Below are 19,864 nucleotides of genomic sequence, written 5' to 3'. Positions count from 1 at the left end.
GCCAGCAATAAATGTTGACCACTATTCATAAAAATAAAGCAGAAAAAATCCCTTTGATCTTTTAGTGAAAATACCAGATAACAGACTATTCTCAAATTTACATAAATTGCAAGTGTACCTATAATTGAGTTAATCAAATCAACAAATATTTACTGAGCACCAAGCACTGTCTGAAGGGCTAAAAACAGAGCAGTAAACAAGACTAAAGAGGCCCCTGCCTTTTTGGAGCTTACAGTCTAGTCGGAAAGACAAACACTGAGTAAATAATTGTCAGTGTAATGAAAGCCATCAGTCAATGTGAGGGAGCCTGCTTTGGGAATACATGGTGGGGATTTAGCTGTCAGAGTATAGAAATTGTTTCCCAGAAGAAAACTGCGATCTGAAAGGTAAGTGTTTGCTAGGCAATAAAAAGGGGCCAATCAACAGGGTTTTTTGGTTTGTTTGTTTGTTTGTTTGTTTGTTTTTCCTTAAGGGTTCTAATATGCTTTAAGCATAAAATCACATGATCACATTTACCTTTATAAAACTATTGGCTTTCTATATTGAAAAGAGATTAGAAGTAATACAAGAGTGATTACAAGGAGAATAATTAGGAGGATATTACTATAGCCCAGGAGAGGATTGTGGATGAGAGTTTGAAAGTATGTAATCCATACATATATGGAAGAAAAATGCACATGACTTGGTGTTTAATTGGATGTAAGAAATGAATGGTGCCATTGTAGGGTCCTAAGAGGCAGATCAGGGACTATGTCCAACAGTCTGTGCATCACAAAATGAAGTTATAAGTTTATGGTTATTTAGTTAATTTGATTAATGTATTAGATAGCAAAGTTGCTTAAAACAAAATTCAAAAATTCTCTTATAATTTGGGGCAAAAATTACCTGGTTTGGTTGTCTGCTTTGATATAATTAGATAAGTGCTAATTTTGTACTTTACTTGATGTTCATATACTTCCAATTAGTGAATAAACACTAAACATTTCAAATGTCCAGTTGTAACATTTCAAAGTAGGTCCAAACCAAATGATTTCCACTTTGAAAGACAAATCCTATTTCCATATTTTGAGGGTTTAGCCCTTCCCAAGAATTATTATAAGCAGAGCATAAAAATTTGACTTGTTTTTTAAATTTAATTTCAATTTTTAGCAAATTTTAGAGGCAGAAGATTATAGTGCTAAGGGCCACGCTTTGGAATCAGACTTGGATTCAAATCCCAGTGTTACCACTTACTGTGTTCACTTAGGCAAGTTAACTCCTCTGCACTTCATTTTCTGTTACCAGTCTATGCGTATTTTAAAAGTGATACTCTATAGTATCTGTTTTCCTTCTACTTCTCTCCTAATTCACTTATTCTCTTCTTGTAGCATTGCCTATAGGTAGAATAGAGTGCCATGTTTCATGTTCAGTGCTTATTCTCCTCCTGTTACTCAGAACGAATATTTCTTGCTTCTGAACTCCATTTAGCACTTCTGAAAGCTGTTTAGTGTCAGCACCAGGGTGCCTCTAAAGAACAATATCTAAAGCAATAGGACCAGCTGCCCTACAGGACATTTAAGATACTCTAGGACATAATTGGTAAGGCTAATTAAATCTCAGTTTCAGGTGTAAGTATACCTAGGGAGAAGTAAGTATACTCCATAAGGAGTAGTAGCACCTGCTTTGGAGTTTGTATGACCTCCTGAACTTCTGTGTGCACCTTTACTGTGCCTGCTGCCTGACCTTGACATATTATAGATATTTCAAAGACAAAAGCTTGAAACTCCAATGAGTTGTTCCTTGTATTTTATAGTCACCTTCTCCAAGTTCCATAACTAGGAAGGTAAAATGGAAGAGTTTTATCTGATATTCTTAAAGATACTTTTAAACAGGATAAAGACTTTCTGTTAAAGGAATACACCTAATTTATATCTTCAATACTCCTGCTTTTATTTCTTATTTTTCTTATCTTCTAGTTGGCTAAATTAACATTAGTCTCTTTTACAGTGAGTTACATGGAAAATAATTTGGAAACTTCAAAAATATTTAAATTTTTCATGCCTCCCAAATTAATGGGAATAATAACAAAGCACATCTTTCCCAGTAATCATACGTTATGCTTAATTATGCATCAAGAATTTATACTCCTCAAGAAGATGATTTCAAGTTTCACGGCTGAAGCTTACTCTTGGTCTGAAACATCCCATATTCTAGAAGGCAGATTCAAAAGTCAATCAGTTTATTATCCTTACCAAAGAAAGAAAATACTGGTACAAAAGAAAAATAAAATCTCCATATAATCTACTCATCTGAATAACTCCAGATATCCATGCCAGGAATAAAATGTATCTGTTGAAGCCTGACTAGGTTAGATGAGGCAATGAGCATACTTAAACATCTCTCCCCCACACTCTCACTTCCCAGTTTTGACTATTATAAACTCTGAAGTGTTTGTTTCAATTAATTATTTGTATACGCTTAAGTTTTACATCATTCACCTTGTTTTACAAAAGAAGTATGTGAATGCATTCTATTTATAACTATACTTTTACTTTTAAAGGTAATTTGCATGGTTTCTGTGCTCAACACTAGTTCTTTATTAATTATGCCATTTGGGAGTTCTTAATTTTATTCACTTTGGGGGGCTGACTTTTGGGGCTGTATTTTGGAGGTATTCTTCTGTAGTCTGCAGGTATGGAAATGTCTTTTTGTTGTTTATACACATGAGCTATAACTTGAATGAATGTAAAATTTTCAGATCTTAATCTTTTCTTCTCAAAACTATATATTGATCTATTGTCTTCTTAGTATCTGATCTTCTACATAAGATGTCTGATTTTTTTTCTCCCTTTGATGATACTCAGTTTTCTATTTTTATATTTTGGTGTTTGTATGAATTTTTTTTTCTTGACCCTATAAATTCACTAATTTTTCCAGGTAATGTTTAGATGAAGGTTGATTATTATAAATTTCCCTGATAATAAGAGTCTTCTTTTCAACCAAAGGATTTCTTCTTCAGACTGAGGAGTGGGATCTACTATAGCTTTGAATGTTATTTTCATGCCATTTATTCTGATTATTTTTAGAAAAGTAAATTATTTCTTTATGAGGAGTCTTCAAAAAATTCATAGAAAGATTTCTATTATCTGTTAATTCCAGTTTTCCATAAACTTTTTGAAGTACCCTTGTATTTTATTTTTACTCTGTTTTCTGTGTCTATCATCTTTTCTCTGATGTTCTCATCTCTTTATATTCTTTCCTCTGAAATCTGAGTGATTATTTTCAAGACAGTATTCATCAGCAATTCAATTTTTGGCAATGTATGTTGTGTTTTTATTGATACTATTGAAAATTCTTCAGTGGCTTTGCTCTTTAAAACTCTATCTCAGCTCTGCCAGCTATCACTTTATCTCAAGACTTTGTCTTATGCTCTTCATTGCATTGTACCATATCTTCATTATTTTCCTTGGAAAGGTGAAGCATTTTCTACCTAAAAATTTACTTCTGTTTCCTGGAGTCAGTCTTCAGAAGTGTGACCTTCACATGGTCCTTCCATGCTATGTTTGTCTCCTTTCATGTTGCAGAATCTTTTCATAGACTCAATAGTGATGTTTTCATTTTTCTGGTTACTCATTCTTAAGTGAGGACAAGCTTATCTAGGCTCGGTAAATGCTCCAAAATAATCTGTGCTGATTCTCTGTGGTTTCTTTCTGTTTCCACCCCTCCCCCTGACCCCCATCCCCCACCCCTGGACTCCATCAAGATCTTCCTTTAAGAAACTTATTTGGAATCCTGAACAAAAATTAAGAAAAAAAAATTTATATTGCCAGTTCAAAATTTGCATGTCTATAGTTGGAGGGGAGATGGGAGTGGGGATAGGGTGTAGAGTCTCAGGAGGGCAATTTTCTCTGCCTGGTTTTTCCCTCTCAGTTCAAACCACTGCACCACCAGCTTTCTATCTCTGGCTTTCAATTTGGCCTAATCCCTACTCCAGATATAAAATGTAGCTATGTCCTTCCGGATCTTCCTCATGGAGCTGTAGACTTCCTGCTGAGGGGGATGCCTCTATTTTCTAAAAATGTTCCTCTGAGGTCAGGGTGAACTGGTCATACTGGCAAGTTGTTCGGCCTCAGGAAAGCACTGGACTCACTCCCCACCTGCACAGCCACTTCTGAATGTACTTCACCTGCAGCAGCTCTGGATGAAATGGTCCCCAGCTCTCCACAGTTCAGCATCATCTTTAGCCACCCCCATGTAGATTAGGGGTTCCCCTCCACTTCCAAAAGGGCTGTCTCAACTGTCTCATGTGGGACTCAGCTCTTGACTCCATTGAGAAGCTAAACCATAAAAACCCCTACCACTCCCAAGGTGTCTGATGGGTATAGCTGCCACTTTCTCTCAAAGCACTGCTCCCGGAGACTCAGACTGCTCCCAACCATGGTGATGACGCTCAATTCTCCAGTGGCCTCCAGGACTCAGCCAACCTCTCCAAAGTAAAGCTTTCTGGAACATTCTGCCAGGGTTTCCATTCCCAGGGCTGCCTTTACTTATTCTCGGTAATGTTGCTCCATTCTCTCAGGAAGAGGATTTGATATTGTTCCAAATCCACCACATCTAACCAAAACACCTCAAATTTTGTGGTAGGGGATTGTCACAGTTCCTTAGTTCCAATTCTGATGAAAGTTTTTTCATTTAAAAAATTCTTCCTTTGGGGGCCGAGCCCGTGGCACACTCGGGAGAGTGCGGCGCTGGGAGCGCAGTGATGCTCCCGCAGCGGGTTCGGATCCTATATAGGGATGGCCAGTTCGCTCACTGGCTGAGCGCGGTCACAGAAAAAAAGGACAAAAAAAAAAAAAATTCTTCCTTTGGTCTTTTTTGGTTTTTTTTGGATTTTTGGTTGTAAACTTGCTCATATTACAATCTTGTCGGGGTTGTAAGCTTCCTGATTATCTGGTCTTTAAAGAATTCCTACATTCTTTCAGTACAATGTTCCAAGAAGTTTAGTTAATCCGAAGAGTTCAATGTATATTTAAGAGATTTATTTAATTTTAGAGTTGAAAGGCTATTGCATAAATAATCCAGATTGGAAGCAACTATGAATGATTTGTTTTGCAGTCTAGAGAGTAAGGTCAGGTCACAGTGCTCATTAATGGCACTGCCGATACTCAGGCTCAAGTGAACTGATGCTCTCTCTGGCTTTTCTTGCACTATGATCTTGCCTCATAGCCTTTGGCCAAAACCAAATAAATATGTATTCCCTGTAGATCAAATAGGGAATTATCCATTTTGTCAATATCTTTTATTATGGAAGGTCACATTCAAAAGATTAAAAAATCATAGTAAATTCAAAACTATCATTTTATCACTATATCTAATAAGATAATGATCTAATAAAAAAGAATAAAATAATAAGACTTAGATGGGCTTATTACATATATGCCTTGCTCTCTACGGTGACTGGATGTGGATGAAAGATCACTCAAGGTGGATTTTTCTAAGCAACAACATCAATGTACAACGAATTAACGCATGCCTAATTTCCATATTACTTAGTTGCCTCCCCTCAGGCTTATCTGACAGATGTTCCAGCATTAGACCTGGAAGCCAGGGCCATGCCCAAGGCATGCTGTACTTGCAGCCATAGTATCTCATCTGCCACTTGTCTAAATGGAATTTTCTTTCTGTAGACATCTGCTTATATGTCACACTGACTGTTCTTGTGTGAAACTTCTGTGCCTGCTACTTGTCTGTGGGTTGGCTGAGGTACCACACTGTAATTCAAACCTGTTTGTAGAGAAAATGCTCTGAAATGACACATTTTATAATTTTCTCACTTAATCTTGCAGCATTTGATGGCTACTCTTTCTGTCCTAAAACTCAACTATTCTGATATTCCTGATATCTTCAGGTCTGAGAAGAACACAGGATTCTGGAATCATACTGACTGGGCTCATTTCTGCATCAGTTACCTATCCCACAACAATGCTGTGTAACTATACACTCTTGATGGAATATAATAAGTATTTATATCTCGTATGTCAGGACATCAGCTGGGATGGCTCTGCTGATCTCAGCTGGATTTTATAATGTGTCTGTGGATCAGCTAGGGGTCTGTTCATCTAGACTAGGTTTGCTAGGGGAGTATACTTCAAACTGCAGGTTCAGCTAGCTGCATAATCACTCTAGGAACCAGGTTGCACAGGCAGCCACTGGGGTGATGGCAGAAATACATGAGAGCAGTGGAAGCATGGTGTGCCTCTGAAGACCTAGTTTAGAATAGGTACATTGTTATTTCTGTCCACATTCCTTTTGACTATAAAACTCAAATGACCAAGCTCAAAGTCAAGGGGTGAGGAAGTACACTCCACCTTCAGTGGGAGGGACTACAAAGTCCCATGGCAAAGGGCATGGAAACGGGGAGATGTGAGGAAGTACGGTCGATGAGTTAATCTGCCGTAGAATCCCAGCAGGACTGTTCTCAGATCTACGGATTAGGCAAATTACTTACTCTTTCTAAATCTTGTCTATATTTTAAAGGTAATAAAAGTTTCTATCTCATAGGTTTGTAGTGATAATTAAGAGGAAAAAAATGCATGTGAAAAGATTAACATATGTTTTCTTGCGTTTCTGGCATCACATGGAAAACGCCAATAAATGATAGGCAATGGTGGTAGTGGCATTGTTTCCCGGTCCTCTTCCCATCTCTCTGAACACATTCTTTGCAGGCTCCTCTTCCCTGGCCGGATCCTTACGTATAGTTGCTTCACTGTGTTCCAGCCTGGGGCTGCTTCCCTCTCACGCTACACATGCTGTCTGGGTGGTCACTCTTATATCCACAGTAATCCACAGTATAAAACCATGATAACTTTCTCAAATCTCTTTTTCAGACTTACATATAAGGCCTTTAGGCATATATCTTGTGTCCTATCTTCCCTTCATTTTAATTTTCCTACCATTGTGGTTTTCCTGGAGTTAGAAAAGCACCTGATAGCGTTTGGATGTGTTATCCCCTCCACCCCAAAACTCATGTGGAAATCTGAGCCCCAATGTGGCAGTGCTGGGAGCTCTTTGATTCATGAGGGTGGATCCCTCATAAATGGATTAATGCTCTCCCTGGAGGGTGGAGGTAGTGAGTGAGTTCTCACTCTATTAGTTACCATGAGAGCTGGTTGTTTAAAAGACCCTGGCACCTCCTCTCTCTCTTGCTTTTCTCGCCATGTGATCTGCTTGTACCTGCCGGCTGCCTGCTACTTTCCACCATGAATAGAAGCAGCTTGAGGCCTGCGCCAGATGTAGCTGTCCCAGAATAGTAAGCCAAATAAACCTCTGTTCTTTATAAATTACCCAGTCTCAGGTATTCTGTTATAGCAGCACAGAAATGGACTAATACAGCACCTGTGTTCCCAGCTCCCTGTGATTAAATAAGCAGCACCTAACTTATGTGTCTGGAGGGGCATAAAAGAAGTCTGAGCAAATAGTCCCCTTCTTTGCTTGCCAGTGACACAAATAAAGACAGTCACTCTTTAGATCTACCAAGGGCTTTATTACTTTCCACAAATTTCTTACATGCATGATCTCACATTAGCCTGCCTACAACTGCTCTGAAGGAGATACCTTGTTCCTACAAGCCATACTGAAGTTAGTTATTTGTATTAAGACTGGTAAAAATTCTTCTTAAAATACAAATATATCAAGGAGAAGGAGCAAGACAGAAGCCCATTTCCACCCAGCACCACCCATCAATGCAGATTGGTTTATCAGACTGGCTTAGCTAAGTGATTCGGGCTGAGGGAATGCAGGAGAGGATGGGTGCATTTTGAGAAGAGAAGTGGAGGCTGAGAGCTGTGCCCTGGAGAGTTCAGAGCAGAGGAAGCAGTATGAGTGAGTAGGTGCTGGGAGACACAGCAGGGGGAAGACCAAAATCTTCACTCATAAATGCTGCTGAGAGCCAGTTCTGCCAATCAGTGTTTCCAAGAGAGGAGTCAGGAAGACTGAATGTGTCTGGCAGCAGCCTTGGTGGTGCTTGTTTCTATGACTGTCAACAGAAGAGAATTTGATCCCTTAGGAAACAATTAAGGGAAAGGAATAATTATTTAAGAGGATGGATTAGTCCATTTCTGTTTTTTATAACAGAATACCTGAAACTGGGTAATTTATAAAGAATCAAAATTCATTTCTTACAGTTTGGAGGCTGGAAAGTTCAAGATCCTGGGAACACATCTAGTGAGGGCCTTCTTCCTGGAGGGGTGACTCTCTACAGCAACTCAGGGTATCAGAATGGGCTGAGCAAGAGTGAGAGAGCTAACCTCTTACATGTTCTCCTTCTAAAGCCATCGGAACCATGCCCAGGACCACCCATTAAACAATAAACCTATTACTCCATGAATGGATTAATCTGTTCACTAGAGCAAGGTCCTCAGATCCAATCACTTCTTAAAGGCCCCACCTTTCAAATACCATAATTGGATCTCCCACCCTCTTAACACTGTTACAATGAGGTTCAAGTTTCCAATACATGATCTTTGGGGGGACACATTTAACCCATAGCAGAGGAGGACTAAAACTTGATATTCAGAAAAACATTAAGAGATTTTTTCCTAAAAAGCACTGTTTGTGGAGCCTAAGGAGAAAGGGAATATTTGCTAAAAATTAAAATGCAAACTGAAATAGTGTAGCCCCAATTCAGGAGTACCCCATGCAAAGATGGAGTTCCAAAGGAGAGTTGGAGGAATGTGGAAGAACTGCCAAAGTGCATCTCCGTGAGCCCAAGCTTCCTATCTAGTGGCAAAAATGTAACAGGACATCCTGTGTTGTCCCAGCAGAGGCTGAAGCTGGCTGCCTGAATCAAGCAAATGGCTTGACTGAGTGCCTGACTATAAACAGCTTGTATTTTGTTCTACTCATAAGGTCTTGAAGAGAACTTAGCAGACATGTTTCATCAATGTGCTCTGCAGAATTCCATCTCGTAACCTAAAACTTTTTCACCAAGTTCCATGAAGTCATAGTTTACACAGAGGAAAAAAAAAGCTTTCTAAAAAGATATGTGGACACTATCTTTATGACCTCAGGATAGGGAGGAATACATTAAACAATACAGAAATCACCAACCATAGATGAAAAGAATGATAGATCTGGAAACATTAAAATTGTTTTACAAATGTAAATACTTACAGTTTATGATCTGCCTTGGCAGAAAATAGCATTATAAAACATAGCTCTACAAAAACATAGCTCTTGTTACATGGAATTTATAAATTAACTAGGAATTTCTATGTTAACAAAATTGATTTTTACATCCATAAATGTGATATAGCTCTCTATGTGTATGGGTATTTGGGTGTCTAAAATAAAGTCTTACATGATTCTCTTTATTCCTAGGTATAAAATAAATTTTGTTGCTATTGTAGATATGTTTTTAACATATTTTCTAATTGTCACTGATACATAGGAATTCAATTGTGTCTATATCTATATATCTATTTCTATATCCGTATCTATATCATACCTAGCACTTTTAGTTCTAGTGGTTTCTCCATAGCTTCTTTTGGATTTGTATTGCACAAACCTGTTGTCTTTGAATAATTTCTTCCCATGATAGAAAGTGAAGCTTGCTTCCTCCATATCCATTCTCAATATCCTGCGAATGACAGTTCCCAATTTTGTTCACTGAAGCCACATTTCTAACTAAATTTTCTAAATTCCTTTGTGAGCAGTGCCAAAGATACATAGTTCTGACCACGGAAAATAGAGGAGAAAGAAAAAAAAAAAATTAAGGCCGAACATGGCTGGCAATGCAGTTATTTGGTTTTGGTTTGGCACCATTCACTCTACTGATCAAACCTAGAGTCATAATCTTGGTTCTTATTTCATCTTATTTACATCATTCATCATATTTAACCATATTTTGGTTTGTCTGTGGTATTTTCCCCTGCCCGACCCTGAGATAACTAGGAAGGGATGACTAAGTGACTTGTCTAAGGTCACTCAGGTTGTACATGGCAGAAACAGTGAACTTCAAAGGGTTTTTGGGTTTTTTGAAAGGGACAAATTCACATGGCACCTTCCTTTTGATTTTTGTCCTTTCCTTGTCTTCCTGCCTGGAATCTGTACATGATACCTAGGAGTGCAGCAGCTATCTCGTGACCATGATGATAAAAGTCCCACACTGAGGATGACAGAATGGAAAAATAAGAGATGCCTAATGACACTCCACACCCCTATAAAACTCTGGGGCTACCTACTTATGGACTGCTTCTTAAGTGAGAAAAATAAACCCATGTTTGGTAAAACCTCTACATGAGGTTTAAAACAGGCAGCTGAACGAATATACCTTTAACTTGTTAGCTTCTATTTATTTTATTATATTCTGGTATTTGTTTTTGTTTTGTTTGTTTTTCTCTTTCCACACTGGCTTGGTCTCAATTACTTCTTTTTTTAAATTTAATTTTTTTATTAAATTAATTTTCTTAATTTACATATAATAATTGTATATCATTATGCAGTACAGTGTGATATTTGAGTACATGTGCACAGTGTGCAATTATCAAATTAGAGTAATTAGCATATCCATCACCTCAAACATTCATCATTCAATTGCTTCTTAAGGTCAATAATGAATACTGTCTTTTTAAGTCATGTTTTTATTAACTTTTAAAGGCAAAGAGTGGGTATAATCTTTATAATGATGTAAAAGCAGAATGCATCTCGTACGTCTGAATATGAGTTGATTTTTAGATTAAGAATTTATCATGGCTGATTATATTTACTCAAATTTTTATTAAAGAAGCCTATAAGGATTTAATTATTTTTTTAAACAAGAATCAGTAAGAAAAAACTCACAACTTTTATTCTGTTAGGCACACTTGCTTGATTATTGATTATCATACAAAAGATAGTACTGCATAGTGGTTAAGAGTATGTGTTTAATATTCTTTCAGCTTAGCTTCAAATCCCTGTACTGCCATGTACAACTTGTGTGACCTTAGACAAATCACTTGGCCACTTCTTCCATAATGATCTCAGGGTCTGACAGGGAAGAATAACACAGGCACACCAAAATATGATTAAATATGATGAATGATGTAAGTAAGGTGAAATAGGAACCAAGATTATGACCTGGGTTTGATCATAATCTGGGTGCTGTAGAGTAAATAAGGTGGTTTTAGTGTCAAACCACAACCAAACAACTGCATTAAAATTATCCCATTGCCAACAATGTTTGGCCTTGATTTTTTTTTTTTTCTTCATATGCTTCTGTTTCCTGTGTCTCAATCTTAAGTACTAAACTAACATATGAACTTCTTTTGCTAAGGGTTAATCTTAAACTTGTCTTGGGACATGTCCTACATTGAAAGACACAGAATATCTAGTTAGAGGTCCTTTTACTACCACTTACTGACTCTGGGGTCTAGGGCAAGTTTAAAAGCTCTCTGAAATTTATTTTATTCATTTGTGATTGGGATTTTTCATTCTATTTGCTTCAACTACATTGGGATTTTCATGAACATCAAATAAAATAATTCACATAAAAGATTTTTGCAGAGCTACACAAATGTCACATCTCGCAAAGCATTTAGCCACATGATGGATTTATAGGATATTTTCAATAAAATTCTATTGATTGGATTGTTGAGTTTTAGATCCCCCCCCTTTTTTTTATTAGAGCTAGGATAAAATAACTTATCTTGAAAGTATAAAAATGTAGCATCCTGCAATACCCAATAGGGTTGATTCCTATGATTTCTCTGTTGCCATCTTGTTTATTCTACACTGTTCTTCCAAGTTTCAAGGTATGAGACATGAAAAATTAAAATGACCCAACTCCCAACTCCTCAGAAAGGGGAAAAATGTATTTACCATCTTGGTTCAGCTACATTTCAATTCCTTGGGCATTAATCCTATTTCTCAAGCAGGCTCAACCAACAATTAAAATATCCAGTTGGTACCTGTCTGTCAGCCCTCCAGCCAACAACCAAACTGCACTTGTTCTGAGCTTGTAAAACAGTCTCAGCTCTTAGTTTTCTCATATAATTCTTTGAGGACTCCTTTAGCTAAATACAGTGCATCTATTACATTATTATTACCCTACCTAGAGTTAACCAACACTGTTTGTTCATAACAATTATTTAGTTCTCATGAAAGCTACAGTTTAAATACATGATATAATTTCCTACTTATGAGAGTTATTTGCATATGAAATTATCTTCAAAGTGAAGTATTGGTATCATTGAAGCTCGTATCCCATAATCTAGCTTGTGTCTATCTCCAGTCACTCACTGAAGGAAATAACCTGGTGTAAATCTCAGAAACTGAGAACAAAAAAACTACTACTTTTTGCTTTTCCCATTCTTGGGAACAGAGGACAGAAAGAGAAATTTTAAGTTATTGATTATAGATATGAGTTCCTAGCAGAGGAAAAGGGATGTTAAAATGGCTAATGATAAGATTTAAAATACAAGGTTCTCAACTCTGTTTTGCAGCCAGTGAGATTTAGTTTATATCATTCCTTTATATTTATATGAGAATTGTCCTATTGCTACTTTATAAAGTTTTATCTGTCCCTTTTTGTTTTTAATTTCAAAACTCTTGTCCAAACACTAATTCATTTACCCCTATATTACTGCCTTCAAAACTTGCTTCCTCTCTGTTTTCCTTCCATTGATTTCATCAGTACCTGATATATTTCATATATTTTACACACTATCTTTTCTTAAGCAATCCCTTTAATTTTGCTACTCAAAGATTTAAAAATCCTTAATGGCTCTCTGTTTCTATCATGGGAGTGAGAGGGGTTGAGGGGTCAAAGATGACTCTGAAGTTTGAGCAAACAGGTGGCTGAAGGTGTCACCAACACAGAGGAACGAGGAGAAGAGAGACTGGTTTGGGATCAGAAGGACAGGACGCAGGTAGTTGAGTTTGAGGGAACTTTGAGACACTGAGATAGCAAATAAATGGATACTCACATCTAGTGCTCAAGAGAGAGATCTGAGCTGGAGATAAACATTTGGGAGTTGTGATATTGAGAGCTATAAAGCCACAAGATAGATAAAATCACACAGGAAAAGCATACAGAGAAAAAATAGTCTAGGACCTAGCCCTGATATTATTAGAAAACTTGCAATATTTGAAAAACTGCTGTGTGGAAGAATTAATTTAACATAACCAGGACCAATGGGAATAGGTATAGGAAATCTGATTTTATCCCATTATTTGAGAGAAACGTGTAATAACTAAGTCCATCAATGACAGTGATTGCCCCCATTTTACAAAGCACGGGAGCAGGGCTGAGTCACGCTTATCGGTATGCTGCAGACAAGATACCACTATGGAGTAAGAAGGACCTCTGAACTCTGAAATTTTGTGATTCAACATATGTTGTATCTTTCTCTCCAGTCTATAAACACCTTGAGCATATGGATTTGACACTGAGAAGTGTTGGGCACAATGTGGGATCTCAGTAAATATTACTGATTGCTAGGATTTTGAAAGCTCTGTAAGATTAGATGAACAAATACTTTTTAATTATACCTGTTTAAAGAACATTGAAAAAAGAGGTGGAAATAGAGGAAGGAATTAGGAGTGGTGGTAGAGGGAAAAGGAGTAGGGGACAGGCAGGTGAAGGACAGAGATGAGCCCAAGTAGAGGGGAAATTTGTGGTTGTTTGCTTTAGAATAAGGGCTTAGTTACTAAAAAAAATAGCATTGTAATATAAGTGCTGGGAGATATTTTAATTGTATAAAATGCCTTTGTTGTGATAGTCTGCAGGAGTGCCCTAACATATTATTAGAAGCAAACAACACACACACACACACACACACACACACACACGCACACGCACACGCACACACACACACACATCTACTTACAAATTTGAGTCTCCCCTTTTCTGTCCTGTGATAGTCTTCCTATCAAAAAAATAATAGTCATTTTAGAAGAAGGTGTCCTACATAATGCTACTTTAAACTAAACACAAATCAAACCACACTTGCAAACACACCATTACAGATTTCATAGAATTTAGAAGGATATTACATTTTGCAGTTAAGAATGAAACTCTTTGACTTTTACTACTTAAACCACCACAGTTGGTAAGTACTTGGGAGAAAGGAAGAGCTCAGTCCGTAGAAGACTGCATCTTCTATCAACATCTTTAATTATATCTGGTGCCAAAACAAGAAGTTGGTTCTTTGCTAAAACCTCATTATTTAAAGGTATTTCTCTAGCTGCATTAATTGAAGCATGTACCAAGTAAGGCAAATCACACCTGTTTTCCTACATTTAAAAGGGCTAATTAGAGAAAAAGTGTAATTCCCTTTGCGTTTTGGATTGTAAATGCTGCAAAATGGCTGCTCTTCTTTCCCGTCATTGCTTCTTCTGAGACAATTACACTCACTAAAGCAAACACTTATGTTGTAGGACTTTCACTGCAGAAATAATCCTGTTGAATTGGGTTGTTTGCATGTGTCTGGCAGCCATTTCCAGAGCTCATTTCAAAGGCAAATGTAATATGCAGATTCCATGCAATAGAATTAAAATTAGTCTTGTATGTCCTAATATTTTGTATTCTGTCTGCAGCTGCCAAAAATGATCTTTTCTTGACGCTGAGCTAAATTGGGCAAAATCCAATTCAGTAAAACTATGGTGATTGGATTTTAATTGATTGTTTGGAGGAATACCATTTTGTTCTTTCAGAAAACTGAGGCACCTACAGATAATGGCTCCCAACACTTCTCTGTCCTGTACCTGCAGTTGCAAAATGACTGGGAAGGAAGTAGATTTCCTAAGGAAAAACAAGTAACCTCTCTCGCATCATGGACCATGCTATGAGCAAATGACATTCCTGGTGGGTTGTCTGTCACTTCAAAATATCTGCACCTTGTGCTTGGAAGTAATGGGCAAGATTGTCAGATATCTTTCCTTATAAATCAATTCCTTAGAATGATGAGGCCTTTAAAACAATTGGCTTGGTCCCCCCCCCAAAAAAAAAACTGGAATCTGGTCCCACACCCCTAAATCCCCAAGACAACCAAAAACCAAGTACTTCCACTTTCAACAAATTCCAGTTCTAATGATGTTAATAACAGCCAACCTTAAATAATGCTTGCTTTGTACCAGGTACTATTCTAAGCACTTTATATGTACAAACTCATTTAATTTTCACACAGCCCAATACAATAGGTACCATCCCAATATTTCCCCTCATTTTACATATGGGAAAACTGAGGCTCAGAGCTGTTAAATAAGTTGCCCATGCTCACATAGCTATGAACTTGTAGAATCAGGATTCCAGTCTAACAAATAGGGCTCGAGCATCCCAGCACTTGATCACTTTACTGAAGTTACTACCATTTTTTAAAGTCTGAAAATCTTCGTTATTGAGAAATGTTTCTTTAAATCTTTATTCAATCCTATTGTTATATCGGCTATTTCCTTGTGAACATATTTTCATCTTCTTAATCTGCTTTTCCCCCTCTGGTTTTACACTTTTGACTTGGTCTTTTTGCCAATGAAAATGTGTTAAGCACCACCCTGTGCACAGTTCTTTAGTAGGCTCAAGACTATTTCATATAAACAGGAGCAAGCTTTGCACACATCTCCTACATTTATTTATTTGGCAATTCTAGTAAAAATAATGTTGGTATCACTGGTATAAACTTACTTCTAGGGCATTTTTTTACTCCATTTTTTAATTTTTAATTTTATACTGTCTTTTCCTTTTCCCCTAAGCTTATATCCCTTCCCCTCCCCACCCACCATACCCCATGCCTGAATTACTTCATTTTAACTCCTGGTTATTTGGCTTATTAGTGCTTATCTAATGTCATAAATTGTTATTTTTCAGGTGGCATAACTATAACAACTTCAATTAGAAGCCCATTTTCCAATTTTCCTCTTAATAACAGTCTCTAAAATCTTAAAGTCCATCCATTCACTGAGCCAGGCTGCCTAAATACTTCTCAAAGCTGTTCTATCTTCACTGCACTCTGTGAGGACAGATCTGAGTCATCCCTCACCTCAACAACTGAAACAAGCTACTAACCAGTCTCCTTACTTCTAGATGTATCACTTTAAAAAAACATTTTCCAAGCAGCTGCTATAGTGATTTCTCAAAAATGCCAATCTATCCGTATCATAACCTTGCTTAAAACCCTTCCTCACTTCCCTTCAGCACTGCCCTGGCCCCAGTGGGATACAGCACATTCCTTTTTAGGGATCCTTCTGCATCATTCCCCGCCCTCATGCCCTGTGATTTTCCAGTGCTGGGCCCTTCCTCCTGCTCCCGTCTCCATCATGACTACTTCCACTCTTCACCTGTTAACTATCTGTCCCTTGCAGAGTCAGCTCATAGTGTTTCCTCTAGGATGCCTTGTCTCTTTTTCCTCAAGATTCTCCACTGCAAACCACCTACTGGCTTAGCTAGTTCTCATCTGTTTCCCCTAATCATGCATTTACTACAATGATTCAAACTGATCTGCTTCTTTGTTGTAGCCTCCACTATGTTACATCTTAGTCAACATTCCATTTATTAGGTTGCATTCATATTCACATGCTTAGCTCAGAGTGGATGTAATAATATCTGTGGAACTGAACCAAAGTTTTCCCATATCTTTCAACAAAGGAGGACACCAAGAATAGATATGGCACACCTATCAAGGGTTTGATTTTTTGGAGGAAAAAAGGAAGGTTGCTTCAGAGTCTCACAAACTTTTTTATTGTGTATTTTCAAACTTTCCTTGCTTTTAAAATACTGCCACAGGACAAACTCACCCAAGAGAAGATAACAAAATGATGACGTTGGAGCTCCATTCTATTTAAATTTAAATCTCCTTTTTGCCAGAAAATGTCAGTGCTGATGCTGTTAGAACCAGAGGGCCCAGCTTTTGCAGTTCTCCTGCTGGGCTTAAGTGAGCCACAAATAGGTCAAGTGTCTCACTCTGTGAGTCAATGGCTCTGCCTGAAATAGAACACAGATGATAAATCACTTTTCTCCAGCACTGCTCAGACAAAGCCAGCATTTTGATGTAATGTGAAGCATAGCTAGAAATCAACAAAGATGCCAATACACCTGTTGAAAAAAAAATATTTGGGGCAAGGATTTATGAGGAAGAGAGGAAATGGGCATGTTCCAAGTAGATTTCAAAGGAAGCAATGCATTGTTCATATTAGGAAAAAAAATGATTTAATTAAATATGTTTGGGCAATGTAATATACTTAATCCATAAATATGACTTAAATAATTTTCTATAGAGGTGCTCTTGGTATTCTGTTGTCAATATCTGAAAAGATATTATTTTATGTGATGCTTTTTAAATGCCACGACTAAGGTGTGGATATGAGGCAAATCCAGTTTTCAAGGAGCCAACCATGATCTGGCCCCTGCCTGTTTTGCACACTTATCTATTATCATTCATGGTCATGACATTTAGATGCCAGCACACTGAGCTCTTTTATTCAGATCACACTATTTCTTGCCTCTATGCCCTAGTTCATTCTATTCCCCCAAATTTTTGCCTTACATAATACCACATGCAGCCCACTATTACCACATGTCTGCAGACAATTTAGATTGTCACAACTGGGTAAGGAGAGGGGGTTGTACCACTGGTATTTCGTAGGTAGAAGTGCGGGATGCTGCTGTGTATTTTAATGTGCAGGTCCAGAAAAAAAATTGTTCAGTCCAAAATATTAATAGTGCTGATGTTGATAAATCCTAACTTAGAATATGTTTCAGTAAATAAACTGAATTTATTTCAAATGAGGAAGGACAGATCTATTCTCTTAAAAAGTGTGTTTTTAACAATTTCATAATGATAATAATAACTTTTAAAGAATGATTCTCAATTACAAGAGGTCTATCTATATAGGTTAAATTTTAAACATAGAATAAAATAAATAAACCTAAGCTTGCAAAAAGTTTTTTTTAGAAAGGTTCTAGAACAGATTGCTCATTTTAATTCTAGATATAATATTTTGAATATTTTTTTCAAGAAGGAAAATGTTAGATTCCAAGAGGAATGTATCTGTAATTAATGCATTTCTATTTGGACAGAATGTGGATTTTCTAAGGATTTAGAATATGGCACTATGCCTTCTTGATCAAAGCTCATATATTAAGAGAACTGTACTTAAAGGAATCTAGTTCAAGAAGTGTATATTCTCTAGGAAACATTTCCAACACCTTCCACCAGACTTAGGCAAAGGAATGTGGTGTATCTGGAATTACTACCCTCAGAGAATTCCTCTGCCATTGTAGGTCTCTTCTTGTCTCATCTCTTTTGGAAAGCAGCCTTTGGTTCTATTTGGCAGCAATGCAGGGTAAAGCCTATTATACTATGGCCATGGCTCAGAAATCTTCTAAGTTCTTAATTTCTTCATTATCATGGGCAGGGAACATATTCAGCATGAATTTGAGCTTTTGTACAAAGAAGACACGAGGAAGTTAAGTTCTGCTAATACTGGTTCTAGTCTGAAAGTCTAAAACTATCTTTTTTTAATCTCACATTTAGATACAAATTGTCTAGCATAATCAGACATTCAGCAGAGAGAAAACTTACTGTGTAGAAAATTTATGAGAGTCAATGCATCTGCAAATTGGAAAATTCTTAAGAGATTATGCAGGCCTTCCATCTTGCATGCTTATTTGAGGATGAAAGAAGAGAATAGAAAATTTACAGCCACCTTGCTAACTAGAGTTCTGGACTTAAAGCAGTCCTTTAAGGAATCTAATTCTATTCTTTTATAAAATGGCTTCTCAGTACAGAGGAGAAAGGAACTCCCAATCTCTACCCCTTCTTGGGTTTGATTGTTAGGCCCCTTCAGGCTATGTGGGCATTGGAAGGTACCTAATAGTTCTGCACCAGCCACACAGGGAATGGAAAATCCCACAGACATTAAAAATGCCAAGACTAGGTGGATTTTGGGGGTGGGGTTATTTGGGACTGGGTGGGGAAGGGAGAGGCCAAGATTCTGAGGCTTGTTAAGGTGGAATTGCCCATCCTTGTCCTTTCCACTTCTTTCCCATCCTGCTCACAGGGACCATGTCTCAGTCTGTGCAAAGAGCAAAAGTCAGACGGAAGGATTAGGCACTGAGAAAGGGGATGGGGAGGCTGGGCTCCATTTGCACGCAACTCAGTTTTTTCTCTAGAGGGAGCAGTGAATGAACTTGCCTTCTTCAAACACCAGCTACCCAGTTAAACAAAACTGGCAAGCCTAAAATTTGCCAGTCAGATCCAGTTTGCAGGTTCTAGTTATCATAGATGCTGATGGGAAAAAAGGTGGAAAACTCTAAAACAAACTACTACCCATCCAACGCAGTTAATATTATAATAAAGCTCTAGCAACAGAAAACAGCAAGTACCTACAGATGAAATGACCTCAGTGACAAAAGGCAAAAATGCAGTCCCAAATTTAATTTTGTATTGAGTAAAATGATTACCCAGAGAAGTGATGATATCACTAAGATAAGTGAAATTCCTGGAACAACGTGAGGACTTTGCTCTTCTTTGCCTCTCTCTTTGGTAGGGTAATCTAGATTAGTCTTTCTGTACTCTACTTGCACTAGCTGCTCTAGATAAGAGTTTCTGTTTAGAAATGGAGTATTGTACAGCAAGATACCATGCTGATATTACTGTTAATAAGAGAGCGTTTTGTTTTAATACTTACAAGTAGAAGAAGGCATATCCTCTTTTCAAGGAATACCTGTTACAGGTATTTGCACTGCTGTTTATTTAGAGTCTTTAGGCAGGCATAAGACAGATCTGCACTCTATTGCCACCTTTTTTCAACAATGAACATGTCATCTAAAGAAGTGAGTCTGGATTACATGACCTTTAGTGTTCTGGCTGGCTGTGCATTCTTGGTCTTATACTCACTCAGTCAGGCTAAT

This window comes from Cynocephalus volans, chromosome 2 (genome assembly GCF_027409185.1).
Source record: "Cynocephalus volans isolate mCynVol1 chromosome 2, mCynVol1.pri, whole genome shotgun sequence".
Taxonomy (NCBI): Eukaryota; Metazoa; Chordata; class Mammalia; order Dermoptera; family Cynocephalidae; genus Cynocephalus; species Cynocephalus volans.
Note: the sequence above shows the minus strand (reverse complement) of the source record.